Source organism: Spea bombifrons, chromosome 9 (assembly GCF_027358695.1).
Source record: "Spea bombifrons isolate aSpeBom1 chromosome 9, aSpeBom1.2.pri, whole genome shotgun sequence".
Taxonomy (NCBI): Eukaryota; Metazoa; Chordata; class Amphibia; order Anura; family Pelobatidae; genus Spea; species Spea bombifrons.
In genome coordinates this window covers 14,517,478-14,529,977 of record NC_071095.1, presented here as the reverse complement: position 1 = coordinate 14,529,977, position 12,500 = coordinate 14,517,478, and the positions used below count along the sequence as shown (strand labels likewise).

General features: G+C 49.4%; 1 non-coding gene across 1 annotated transcript in view; it reads left to right on the top strand.

The window, feature by feature from the left end:
* Positions 1-12,429: 12,429 nt before the first annotated feature.
* Positions 12,430-12,500, top strand: part of LOC128464195 (5S ribosomal RNA) — a 119-nt gene continuing 48 nt past the window's right edge. Inside the window, exon 1 of the ribosomal RNA XR_008344045.1 lies at positions 12,430-12,500. This exon is cut by the window's right edge and continues 48 nt beyond it. This is a non-coding gene — a ribosomal RNA (5S ribosomal RNA).

Genomic DNA, 12,500 nt, shown 5'->3' with positions numbered 1-12,500 from the left:
CACTGCTGTGCTGCATCCGAGCGTTACAGAGAGAGATTGTTCTGTTCTGTGTGAGACTGGTAAGCCTTTCTCACAGTGTACTTCATCCTCACTTCAGTGCTACTTAATATAATTAATTTAATAATAATAATTTGATTAATTTAATTTTTTTAAAATTAATTTGTCATCAACTTTAGTGTAAGTGCTGTTGAGTTGACAGTGCACCCAGTGCCTCAGTGGCACTGGGGTGCCCTTGCCCTGGGCTGGCACTAGTGCCTATTGCCTGTCCTGCTTAAATAAATTAAATAGAATTTATAAATTACAATTTAATAGAATCTATAATTTAATAGTTCATTATAATATTATATATATATATATATTTGTCAGTCATATATATATATATACTATAGTATACTAGTGTAGAGTGTACTGTAGACATTCATCTACTAGTGTCTAATTTAAAATCAGTAATATTAATTAATATAATTAATAATTGAATTCATTATAAAATATATATATTTGTCAGTTATAGTTAGTAATAGTATACTAGTGTAGAGTGTACTGTAGACATTCAGAACATCTACTAGTGTCTAATCTAAAATCAGTAATATCAATAATTCTCTAATTCTTTCTTATCTTAATAGTTAATTAAATTAGCTATAAATAAAAGTAATAATATTAATTAATTACTACTAGCGTATAGTTCAGCTAATCTTATTAGTACTGGTGCTGCAGCTCTATAGTTTGTGCTTTGTTTTAGCAACAGTAAGAGACCAAGTCAATTTTTCTTAATTAATCTTTCATTTTATTTCATTTGTTTTGCTCACCTCAGTCCATCAGTGAAGTGAACTTGTTGGGCTAGTGAGTGCAGCCGCATAAGTGCTGTGTTTTTTTTTGATCAGCAAGCAGTGACGTTAACTGTTTTGCAAAGATTTTCTCATTTATTTTACATTTTATTTCAATTTTATTAAAAGTACCCTTAGTGTTTTGCTCACCTCAGTCCATCAGTGAAGTGAACTTGTTGGGCTAGTGAGTGCAGCAAGCAGTGAAGATAACTGTTTTGCTGTGACATTTTATTTTATTTCTAATTCTTTTCAAGAAAAATTGACTGTGACGAGCTGTACTAAGCAAAGCTTCAAGCTACTAGCTGTAGTACTAAAATAATTCTAATCTTCTTTAATCTTAATCTATAATATATTATAAATAATAATATTCTAATTCATAATCTATAATATAAGTAATTCTAATTCTAAATTCTAATTCATAATCTATATTCTTCTATCTATAATACATAATATATAAGTAAATTAGTTCTAATCTATTAATATTATATAACTTAATATTAATTAATAAATCATATACTGAATCTGATTTAACCTCACTTTAGCTTAGTGGGTTTGAGAGCGTCTGCCTAGAGGTAGACTTATAGTAAGGAAATATAGCTTTAGGCTAGCATAGTAGTAGGCTAAGCTCTTAGGCCCGTGTAAATTCAAATTAAAAATAAAATACTGCTAGTTATTAAATAGTTAATCTTGAGTTAATAATTTAAATAACTTTAGGATTTTGGCAGATTGCACACAGCACAGTGCAGTAGTGCATAGTTTTACTTTTTAAGCAGTAGCACTGAAGAGAACTTCCTCTAATTTTTTTGTCTTTAATTCGTTTTTCCTTTTTTTTATTTTTATTTTTTTATTTTTTTTTTTATAGTTTTTTAAACACTACACTACACTACACTACACTACACTACACACACAACACAAAATTTGAAATGGATCCTCCTTTTGGGACTAAGGAGGGACAAGCTCCATCTACCACCACCACCACCACCACCACCACCACCAGCACCACCACCAGCACCACCACCAGCTCTAAGATGCAGCCTTTGCGTCAGTCTAGTCGGCCAAGTAGGCCAAGCTCTCGCTTATCATTTGGGGAAGCATTGCTTGAAGGATCATCAAGTAAAGGAAAGGCACCAAAAGCAGGCAGTAGTAGTGCGGCTAGGCCCACAAGCTCTATGGTTTTTTACGGAAAGCCTAAAGCACCAGAAGCACGTTCAAAGTTAAAGGGTAGCACAAGTAGTACCAGCCCAGTGACTAAAAAGAAGTGCCTTTTGCCCCAAGCAGCATCTTCCCCATCCACCAGCAGCATGCAAGGTACCAAGCAGAGCCAAATTAGCAGCAAGACTCAGAGGGGTCCCAAACCAAAGCGATCTCATTCCTTTGTAGGGAAAACCACCACCACCACCACCCCCGCCTCTACCACCACTAGTGCTGCGCCTACTGTTCCCACTGGTACCGCCACGCCATGTCCTCCTAGTACCTCTAGCAAGCCACCAAGTCCTTACAAAATTTTTGTAAAGACAGTTAGAGAGAGGGCTACACATAGTGGAACTCCACCTAGCGAGGTAGCAGAGGAGCCTGAGACTGAGAGGCCAAGTGCAGAGTCTATTCTTCCTGCTCGCACTACTACTAGTCACGAGTCTCACGACGATATCAGTCTTAGCTCCAGCCTAGCAGGAATTCCATTCGATCTGGCTAATGAAGAGCTAGACTATGAGCCAGAGGAAGTAGAGGAGATGAGTGGTCAGGAATCAGATTCCTCAGGGAGCAGTGTCCAAATGACTAGTGCACAATTTTCCCCTGAGCCTCCACCTTCTCCGCTACGATCATCACCATCACCACCACCAGCAGCAGCAGCAAAACCTAGCAAATCTAAAGCAATTAGCAGTCCCACTATGGCCAGTACTGTTACCACCAGTCCCACCACCACTAGTTCTGCCTCTGTTGATCCACCCCGAGCAGTAAGAGCAGCACCCAAGGCACACTCCAAGGCTATGCGCGCCCCAATTTGGGAGCACTTTGAAAATGTTGAAGAAGGGCGCTATGGAAAGTGCAAACATTGTGGGAAGCTAATAAGCAGAGGGAAAGTGTCTGGCCATTTTACCAGTGCTAGCATGAAGCATCACCTCAGCACTCAACACAACGCTGTGCTATTGGGGAAAGATGCAGAGGTAAAACTTAGTGCAGGCAGCATAGCTGGTGGCCGTGGAAAAACCCCAACAGCTTCTTCTTCTGAGCCAATAGCAGCAGCAGCAGCAGCAGCAACTAGTGCTGGCAGCCAGAGACCAAGGCAGGTTGGAGCACTGCATGTCCAGCCCACCCTGGAACAATTTGTGGCATTCCAATCCAAAAGGTCAATGCCCAAACAGCAGGCCAATAAAGTAACGCGACTGATTGGTCAGTTCATTGCTGTTGGAGGGGCATCCTTCTCTATGATCGAAGGGGAGCCTTTCAAACAATTGATGGCGGCTGTGGCTCCACAATATACAGTTCCGTCACGTTCCACTTTCAGCAGGAACATTGTCCCCTCATTGTATCGGTCCTGTGTTGCAGCAGTGAAAGAGGAGCTTTCCAAGGCTGCTGGTCAGTCTGTTCATTTCACTACAGATTTGTGGAGTGCACCTAGCGGCCAGCATGCCTTTCTTTCTTTGACAGCACACTGGTGGCAGCCCGGTGTGTCTAAGGAAGCTGCTGCAGCAGGCTACCGATCTTTCCTTCTCCATGCAGAAGTGATGGATGAAAAGCACACTTCCCAAAACATTCTGCATGCGATGAGGAAAATGTTTAGCCTTTGGGTGGGAGCAGAGGCGGGCACCAATGTTGAAGTTGGTTTTGTGGTAACTGACGGAGGTGCCAATATGGTGAAAGCGCTGCGAGATGGTCATATTGTTGGTGTGCGCTGTGCAGCCCACATCATCCATCTTGTAGTGAAGGCAGCAATGTCAGAAGGAACTAATGTGGCAGCAGTAGTTCTGTCCCGCTGCAGAAAGATCGCTGGGCACTTTCACCATAGTGTTAAGGCTAGCCAACTTTTGAGGGAAGAGCAAGAGAGGTCAGGTCTTCCCGTACACTGCCTACGTCAGGATGTCAGTACACGGTGGAACTCCACGTTAGACATGCTAGAGAGGATTTTGGAGCAGCAGAGGGCAATCCATAATCTTGCCTCAGAGCACAATATTGGGATTACCTCTCCATTGAATAGGGAGGATTGGACAGTGATCGCCCAGCTAGTGGCAGTCCTTAAACCATTCAGGGATGCCACAGAAAATTTAAGCTCAAACACTGCCAGTCTGGCCCAGGTAATCCCAGTGTTCTCCCATCTAGGCAGCAAGATGGATGTGTTCCTTGGAAACCGTGAGGCTGTTCAAGGTGGCACTCTACATCCTGACGTAGCAGCCATAGTCAGGAAGCTGAAGGATCTGCTAAAAGTACACCTTCGCAAGCGAATGGAAGAGAGTCCCGAAATGATGCTAGCGTGCCTTTGTGATCCAAGAATTAAGGGAAAGCTAGCTTTGAAATTCAATGTTCTCAGTAGCTACCGGGAGCAATTGGTCAACAAGGTGCGTGACTGGCAGCGTAAAATGGGAATGCTGTCCGAGGAGGGTGAGGTGCAGGAGGAGGAAGAGATGATGTGGTCTGCTACCCCTAGCAGCAGCATCAGCAGCAGTGCCACAAGCAGCACAACACAGCTGAGTGGAGCAGCTGCGTTTTGGGAAGAGGCACTTGGCAGTATAGTTGGACCATCTGACAGAGCTAGCAGCAGAAAGGAGAGTAGTGCTGCTGAAATGGTCAAACTTTACCTCTGTGAAGTTCCTTCTGCTCCTAATGTTGATCCTCTTAGCTACTGGGATGAAAAGAAGAGTGTGTGGCCTGCACTCTCATGGGTTGCGCAGCAGCTTCTATCATGTCCGCCAACCACTGTTCAAAGTGAGCGCGTGTTTTCTATGACTGGAAACATACTGAGTCCACAGCGCTCACGCATGGCACCTCATCTGATGGAGCAGATTGCCTTTCTTAAATTCAATCTGCCCAAATTGGGTTACCCAGCTCTTAGCTTGGAAAGTTAAATTTTTTCTCTCTAATGTTTAAGGTAGTTTCTCCCCCTGGTTGCACTTGCTGCGGTGTGGCAATGCCTGCTACCTCCGCTGGTGTAGCCAATTTACGCTAGGGCCTAGTGTCTGAGCTCTGTAAGTCCGCTCCCAAACGCCTAGGACTGACAGTCTTTGGATGCTTTGCCCTGGGGTGAAACAGGTGAGTGGGTCGTCAATTGCCCACTCATTCACCTTTTTCCGTTTCCAACGCTGCTGCTGGTGGTGGTGCCAGTATCTTTTGCCAGTTCGCTTCCTGGCTGAAATCATGCCTCAGATGTCCCTAATGGAAAGGGTAGTTTCTCCCCCCTGGTTGCACTTGCTGCGGTGTGGCAACGCCTGCTACCTCCGCCGGTGTAGCTAGCTTATGCTAGGGCCTTGTGTCTGAGTTCTGTAGGTCTGCTCCCAAACGCCAAGGACTGACAGTGCTTGGATGCTTTGCCCTGGGGTGAAACAGGTGAGCGGGTCGTCAATTGCCCACTCATTCGCCTTTCCCAATTCTGCTGCTGCTGGTGGTGGTGCCAGTGTCTCTCTTCAATGCCAGTTCGCTTCCTGGCTAGTGTCATGCCTCGAATGTCCCTGATGGTAAGGGTAGTTTCTCCCCCCTGGTTGCACTTGCTGCGGTGTGGCAACGCCTGCTACCTCCGCCGGTGTAGCCAGCTTACGCTAGGGCCTTGTGTCTGAGTTCTGTAGGTCTGCTCCCAAACGCCAAGGACTGACAGTGCTTGGATGCTTTGCCCTGGGGTGAAACAGGTGAGCGGGTCGTCAATTGCCCACTCATTTGCCTTTCCCAATTCTGCTGCTGCTGGTGGTGGTGCCAGTGTCTCTCTTCAATGCCAGTTCGCTTCCTGGCTAGTGTCATGCCTCGAATGTCCCTGATGGTGAGGGTAGTTTCTCCCCCCTGGTTGCACTTGCTGCGGTGTGGCAACGCCTGCTACCTCCGCCGGTGTAGCCAGCTTACGCTAGGGCCTTGTGTCTGAGTTCTGGAAGTCCGCTCCCAAACGCCAAGGACTGACAGTTTTTGGATGCTTTGCCCTGGGGTGAAACAGGTGAGCGGGTCGTCAATTGCCCACTCATTCGCCTTTCCCAATTCTGCTGCTGCTGGTGGTGGTGCCAGTGTCTCTCTTCAATGCCAGTTCGCTTCCTGGCTAGTGTCATGCCTCGAATGTCCCTGATGGTGAGGGTAGTTTCTCCCCCCTGGTTGCACTTGCTGCGGTGTGGCAACGCCTGCTACCTCCGCCGGTGTAGCCAGCTTACGCTAGGGCCTTGTGTCTGAGTTCTGGAAGTCCGCTCCCAAACGCCAAGGACTGACAGTTTTTGGATGCTTTGCCCTGGGGTGAAACAGGTGAGCGGGTCGTCAATTGCCCACTCATTTGCCTTTCCCAATTCTGCTGCTGCTGGTGGTGGTGCCAGTGTCTCTCTTCAATGCCAGTTCGCTTCCTGGCTAGTGTCATGCCTCGAATGTCCCTGATGGTGAGGGTAGTTTCTCCCCCCTGGTTGCACTTGCTGCGGTGTGGCAACGCCTGCTACCTCCGCCGGTGTAGCCAGCTTACGCTAGGGCCTTGTGTCTGAGTTCTGGAAGTCCGCTCCCAAACGCCAAGGACTGACAGTTTTTGGATGCTTTGCCCTGGGGTGAAACAGGTGAGCGGGTCGTCAATTGCCCACTCATTCGCCTTTCCCAATTCTGCTGCTGCTGGTGGTGGTGCCAGTGTCTCTCTTCAATGCCAGTTCGCTTCCTGGCTAGTGTCATGCCTCGAATGTCCCTGATGGTGAGGGTAGTTTCTCCCCCCTGGTTGCACTTGCTGCGGTGTGGCAACGCCTGCTACCTCCGCCGGTGTAGCCAGCTTACGCTAGGGCCTTGTGTCTGAGTTCTGGAAGTCCGCTCCCAAACGCCAAGGACTGACAGTTTTTGGATGCTTTGCCCTGGGGTGAAACAGGTGAGCGGGTCGTCAATTGCCCACTCATTCGCCTTTCCCAATTCTGCTGCTGCTGGTGGTGGTGCCAGTGTCTCTCTTCAATGCCAGTTCGCTTCCTGGCTAGTGTCATGCCTCGAATGTCCCTGATGGTGAGGGTAGTTTCTCCCCCCTGGTTGCACTTGCTGCGGTGTGGCAACGCCTGCTACCTCCGCCAATGTAGCCAGCTTACGCTAGGGCCTTGTGTCTGAGCTCTGGAAGTCCGCTCCCAAACGCCAAGGACTGACAGTGTTTGGATGCTTTGCCCTGGGGTGAAACAGGTGAGCGGGTCGTCAATTGCCCACTCATTTGCCTTTTCCAATGCTGCTGCTGCTGCTGCTGCTGCTGCTGCTGCTGCTGGTGGTGCCAGCATCTCTTCTCTGCCAGTTCGCTTCCTGGCTAGTGTCATGCCTTAATTGTCCCTTATGGTAAGGGCAGTTTCTCCCCCCTGGTTGCACTTGCTGCGGTGTGGCAACGCCTGCTACCTCCGCCAATGTAGCCAGCTTACGCTAGGGCCTTGTGTCTGAGCTCTGGAAGTCCGCTCCCAAACGCCAAGGACTGACAGTGTTTGGATGCTTTGCCCTGGGGTGAAACAGGTGAGCGGGTCGTCAATTGCCCACTCATTTGCCTTTTCCAATGCTGCTGCTGCTGCTGCTGCTGCTGCTGCTGCTGCTGCTGGTGGTGCCAGCATCTCTTCTCTGCCAGTTCGCTTCCTGGCTAGTGTCATGCCTTAATTGTCCCTTATGGTAAGGGCAGTTTCTCCCCCCTGGTTGCACTTGCTGCGGTGTGGCAACGCCTGCTACCTCCGCCAATGTAGCCAGCTTACGCTAGGGCCTTGTGTCTGAGCTCTGGAAGTCCGCTCCCAAACGCCAAGGACTGACAGTGTTTGGATGCTTTGCCCTGGGGTGAAACAGGTGAGCGGGTCGTCAATTGCCCACTCATTTGCCTTTTCCAATGCTGCTGCTGCTGCTGCTGCTGCTGCTGCTGCTGCTGCTGGTGGTGCCAGCATCTCTTCTCTGCCAGTTCGCTTCCTGGCTAGTGTCATGCCTTAATTGTCCCTTATGGTAAGGGCAGTTTCTCCCCCCTGGTTGCACTTGCTGCGGTGTGGCAACGCCTGCTACCTCCGCCAATGTAGCCAGCTTACGCTAGGGCCTTGTGTCTGAGCTCTGGAAGTCCGCTCCCAAACGCCAAGGACTGACAGTGTTTGGATGCTTTGCCCTGGGGTGAAACAGGTGAGTGGGTCGCCAATTGCCCACTCATTTGCCTTTTCCAATGCTGCTGCTGCTGCTGCTGCTGCTGGTGGTGCCAGCATCTCTTCTCTGCCAGTTCGCTTCCTGGCTAGTGTCATGCCTTAATTGTCCCTTATGGTAAGGGCAGTTTCTCCCCCCTGGTTGCACTTGCTGCGGTGTGGCAACGCCTGCTACCTCCGCCAATGTAGCCAGCTTACGCTAGGGCCTTGTGTCTGAGCTCTGGAAGTCCGCTCCCAAACGCCAAGGACTGACAGTGTTTGGATGCTTTGCCCTGGGGTGAAACAGGTGAGTGGGTCGCCAATTGCCCACTCATTCGCCTTTTCAATGCTGCTGCTGGTGGTGGTGCCAGCATCTCTTCTCTGCCAGTTCGCTTCCTGGCTAGAGTCATGCCCAAAATGTCCCTAATTGTAAGGGCAGTTTCTCCCCCCTGGCTGCCTCTGTCTGCGGTGTGGCAACGCCTGCTACCTCCGCCGGAGTGGCCAGCTTACGCTAGGGCCTTGTGTCTGAGCTCTGGAAGTCTGCTGCCAAACGTCTAAGACTGACAGTGTTTGGGTGCTTTGCCCTGGGGTGAAACAGGTGAGTGGGTCGCCAATTGCCCACTCATTCGCCTTTCCCATTTTTCAATGCTGCTGCTGGTGGTGGTGGTGGTGCCAGCATCTCTTCTCTGCCAGTTCGCTTCCTGGCTAGAGTCATGCCCAAAATGTCCCTAGTGGTAAGGGCAGTTTCTCCCCTCTGGCTGCGTCTGTTTGCGGTGTGGCAACGCCTGCTACCTCCGCCGGAGTGGCCAGCTTACGCTAGGGCCTTGTGTCTGAGCTCTGGAAGTCTGCTGCCAAACGTCTAAGACTGACAGTGTTTGGGTGCTTTGCCCTGGGGTGAAACAGGTGAGTGGGTCGCCAATTGCCCACTCATTCGCCTTTCCCAATTCTGCTGCTGCTGCTGCTGCTGGTGGTGCCAGTGTCTCTTCGATGCCAGTTCGCTTCCTGGCTAGTGTCATGAATCAAATGTCCCTAATGGTAAGGGCAGTTTCTCCCCCCTGGCTGCCTCTGTCTGCGGTGTGGCAACGCCTGCTACCTCCGCCGGAGTGGCCAGCTTACGCTAGGGCCTAGTGTCTGAGCTCTGGAAGTCTGCTGCCAAACGTCTAAGACTGACAGTGTTTGGGTGCTTTGCCCTGGGGTGAAACAGGTGAGTGGGTCGCCAATTGCCCACTCATTCGCCTTTCCAATTTTTCAATGCTGCTGGTGGTGGTGGTGGTGGTGGTGGTGGTGCCAGCATCTCTTCTCTGCCAGTTCGCTTCCTGGCTAGAGTCATGCCCAAAATGTCCCTAATTGTAAGGGCAGTTTCTCCCCCCTGGCTGCCTCTGTCTGCGGTGTGGCAACGCCTGCTACCTCCGCCGGAGTGGCCAGCTTACGCTAGGGCCTTGTGTCTGAGCTCTGGAAGTCTGCTGCCAAACGTCTAAGACTGACAGTGTTTGGGTGCTTTGCCCTGGGGTGAAACAGGTGAGTGGGTCGCCAATTGCCCACTCATTCGCCTTTCCCAATTCTGCTGCTGGTGGTGGTGCCAGTGTCTCTTCTCTGCCAGTTCGCTTCCTGGCTAGTGTCATGAATCAAATGTCCCTAATGGTAAGGGCAGTTTCTCCCCCCTGGCTGCCTCTGTCTGCGGTGTGGCAACGCCTGCTACCTCCGCCGGAGTGGCCAGCTTACGCTAGGGCCTTGTGTCTGAGCTCTGGAAGTCTGCTGCCAAACGTTTAAGACTGACAGTGTTTGGGTGCTTTGCCCTGGGGTGAAACAGGTGAGTGGGTCGCCAATTGCCCACTCATTCGCCTTTCCCAATTCTGCTGCTGCTGCTGCTGCTGGTGGTGCCAGTGTCTCTTCGATGCCAGTTCGCTTCCTGGCTAGTGTCATGAATCAAATGTCCCTAATGGTAAGGGCAGTTTCTCCCCCCTGGCTGCCTCTGTCTGCGGTGTGGCAACGCCTGCTACCTCCGCCGGAGTGGCCAGCTTACGCTAGGGCCTTGTGTCTGAGCTCTGGAAGTCTGCTGCCAAACGTTTAAGACTGACAGTGTTTGGGTGCTTTGCCCTGGGGTGAAACAGGTGAGTGGGTCGCCAATTGCCCACTCATTCGCCTTTCCCAATTCTGCTGCTGCTGCTGCTGCTGGTGGTGCCAGTGTCTCTTCGATGCCAGTTCGCTTCCTGGCTAGTGTCATGAATCAAATGTCCCTAATGGTAAGGGCAGTTTCTCCCCCCTGGCTGCCTCTGTCTGCGGTGTGGCAACGCCTGCTACCTCCGCCGGAGTGGCCAGCTTACGCTAGGGCCTTGTGTCTGAGCTCTGGAAGTCTGCTGCCAAACGTCTAAGACTGACAGTGTTTGGGTGCTTTGCCCTGGGGTGAAACAGGTGAGTGGGTCGCCAATTGCCCACTCATTCGCCTTTCCCAATTCTGCTGCTGGTGGTGGTGCCAGTGTCTCTTCGATGCCAGTTCGCTTCCTGGCTAGTGTCATGAATCAAATGTCCCTAATGGTAAGGGCAGTTTCTCCCCCCTGGCTGCCTCTGTCTGCGGTGTGGCAACGCCTGCTACCTCCGCCGGAGTGGCCAGCTTACGCTAGGGCCTTGTGTCTGAGCTCTGGAAGTCTGCTGCCAAACGTCTAAGACTGACAGTGTTTGGGTGCTTTGCCCTGGGGTGAAACAGGTGAGTGGGTCGCCAATTGCCCACTCATTCGCCTTTTCAATGCTGCTGCTGGTGGTGGTGCCAGCATCTCTTCTCTGCCAGTTCGCTTCCTGGCTAGAGTCATGCCCAAAATGTCCCTAATGGTAAGGGCAGTTTCTCCCCCCTGGCTGCCTCTGTTTGCGGTGTGGCAACGCCTGCTACCTCCGCCGGAGTGGCCAGCTTACGCTAGGGCCTTGTGTCTGAGCTCTGGAAGTCTGCTGCCAAACGTCTAAGACTGACAGTGTTTGGGTGCTTTGCCCTGGGGTGAAACAGGTGAGCGGGTCGCCAATTGCCCACTCATTTGCCTTTCCCATTTCCTTTTCCATTTCATTATTTTCCTTCTGATACACAACCAACCAAACATAACACACACAATAACACATATAACACATATAACACACAGTGACATCACACATAACACACATACACACACACTTACAATGCACAAAACACAAGGACCTTTTCCTTGTTATTTGCCCTGGCCTTCACTCACTAATAGCATTACATTAACACTATAACTCACACTTCACCCTATAACATTTTTCCATCCACATACCTGCCAACAGACCCAACTTTTTCAGGGACAGTCCTGCTTTTTTCCAGTCCTGTCCCATCTAATTTAGCTAAACTAGGTATGCAAAATGCAAATACACATAGGTAGGTATAGCTCGGTAGGTAACGCTACTATAAACATTTAATAAATATAATCAAGTACTAAATAATAAATCTAACTTTAAAATACATTTAAATAAACCCCTATTTTTTTTTTAAAAAAAACATTAAAATTAAATTATTATTATTTAGACATAATCCATCTTTAACCAAACCAGTGCACTGCTACTAATCTTAAACATAACCGTACATTAACCCTAAGCTATTTTTTAGTTCTTGTCCAACATTTTTCCATCAGCATACCTGCCAACACACCCAAGATTTTGGTGGACAGTCCTGCTATTTTCCAGTCCTGTCCAATAAGTAAGTTGGGTTGTTGCAAAGTATGCCATTGTAAATAGGTAGCAAATGTTAGGCATGTAAAGTGGTCCAAAATCAATTTAAAAATGTAAAATATTCCCTATTCTTTTATTAAACATCTATGGACAGTACACCTCGGTATGTGTGTGCAACTCTATTGGTCGTTTCGGCAGGGGGCTCGCCTGCCATCAACGAATGAAGTGCATTCTGCAGTTCTGCAATTCACTCGTTGATGCCAGACCAGCCCCCTGCCGAAACGACCAATAGAGCTGCACACACGTACCTTCACGGCAGCTGCTGCTGCTGTGATGTGTTATTAACCCCGTATTAACCCCTGCTAGGCAACCAGGAGGAAAACGAAGATTAAACGAGCACGAAGAATGTCCGCGAATATTCGCCCGAAGAGAAGACAGGAACGGGCGAATATTCGCGGAATACGAAGATTTTTTTTCCCCCGAAGACGAGCACGAAGACGAACACGAAGAGCCCCCTGGTGCCCAAGTCTACTTTAAACCCTTATTTGAACCTTCTCACCTTCTCTGTCCTGTCCCAGGGCTTATAATTCTTTTTGTCTGACGACAAGCAGCAGCAGCAGCAGCAGCAGCAGCAGCAGCAACAGAATAAGAGAAGTAAAATAAAAAACTTTCACACCTGCGGCCATATCACCCTGAAAGCGCCCGATCTCGACTGATCTCGGAAGCTAAGCAGGGTTGGGCCTGG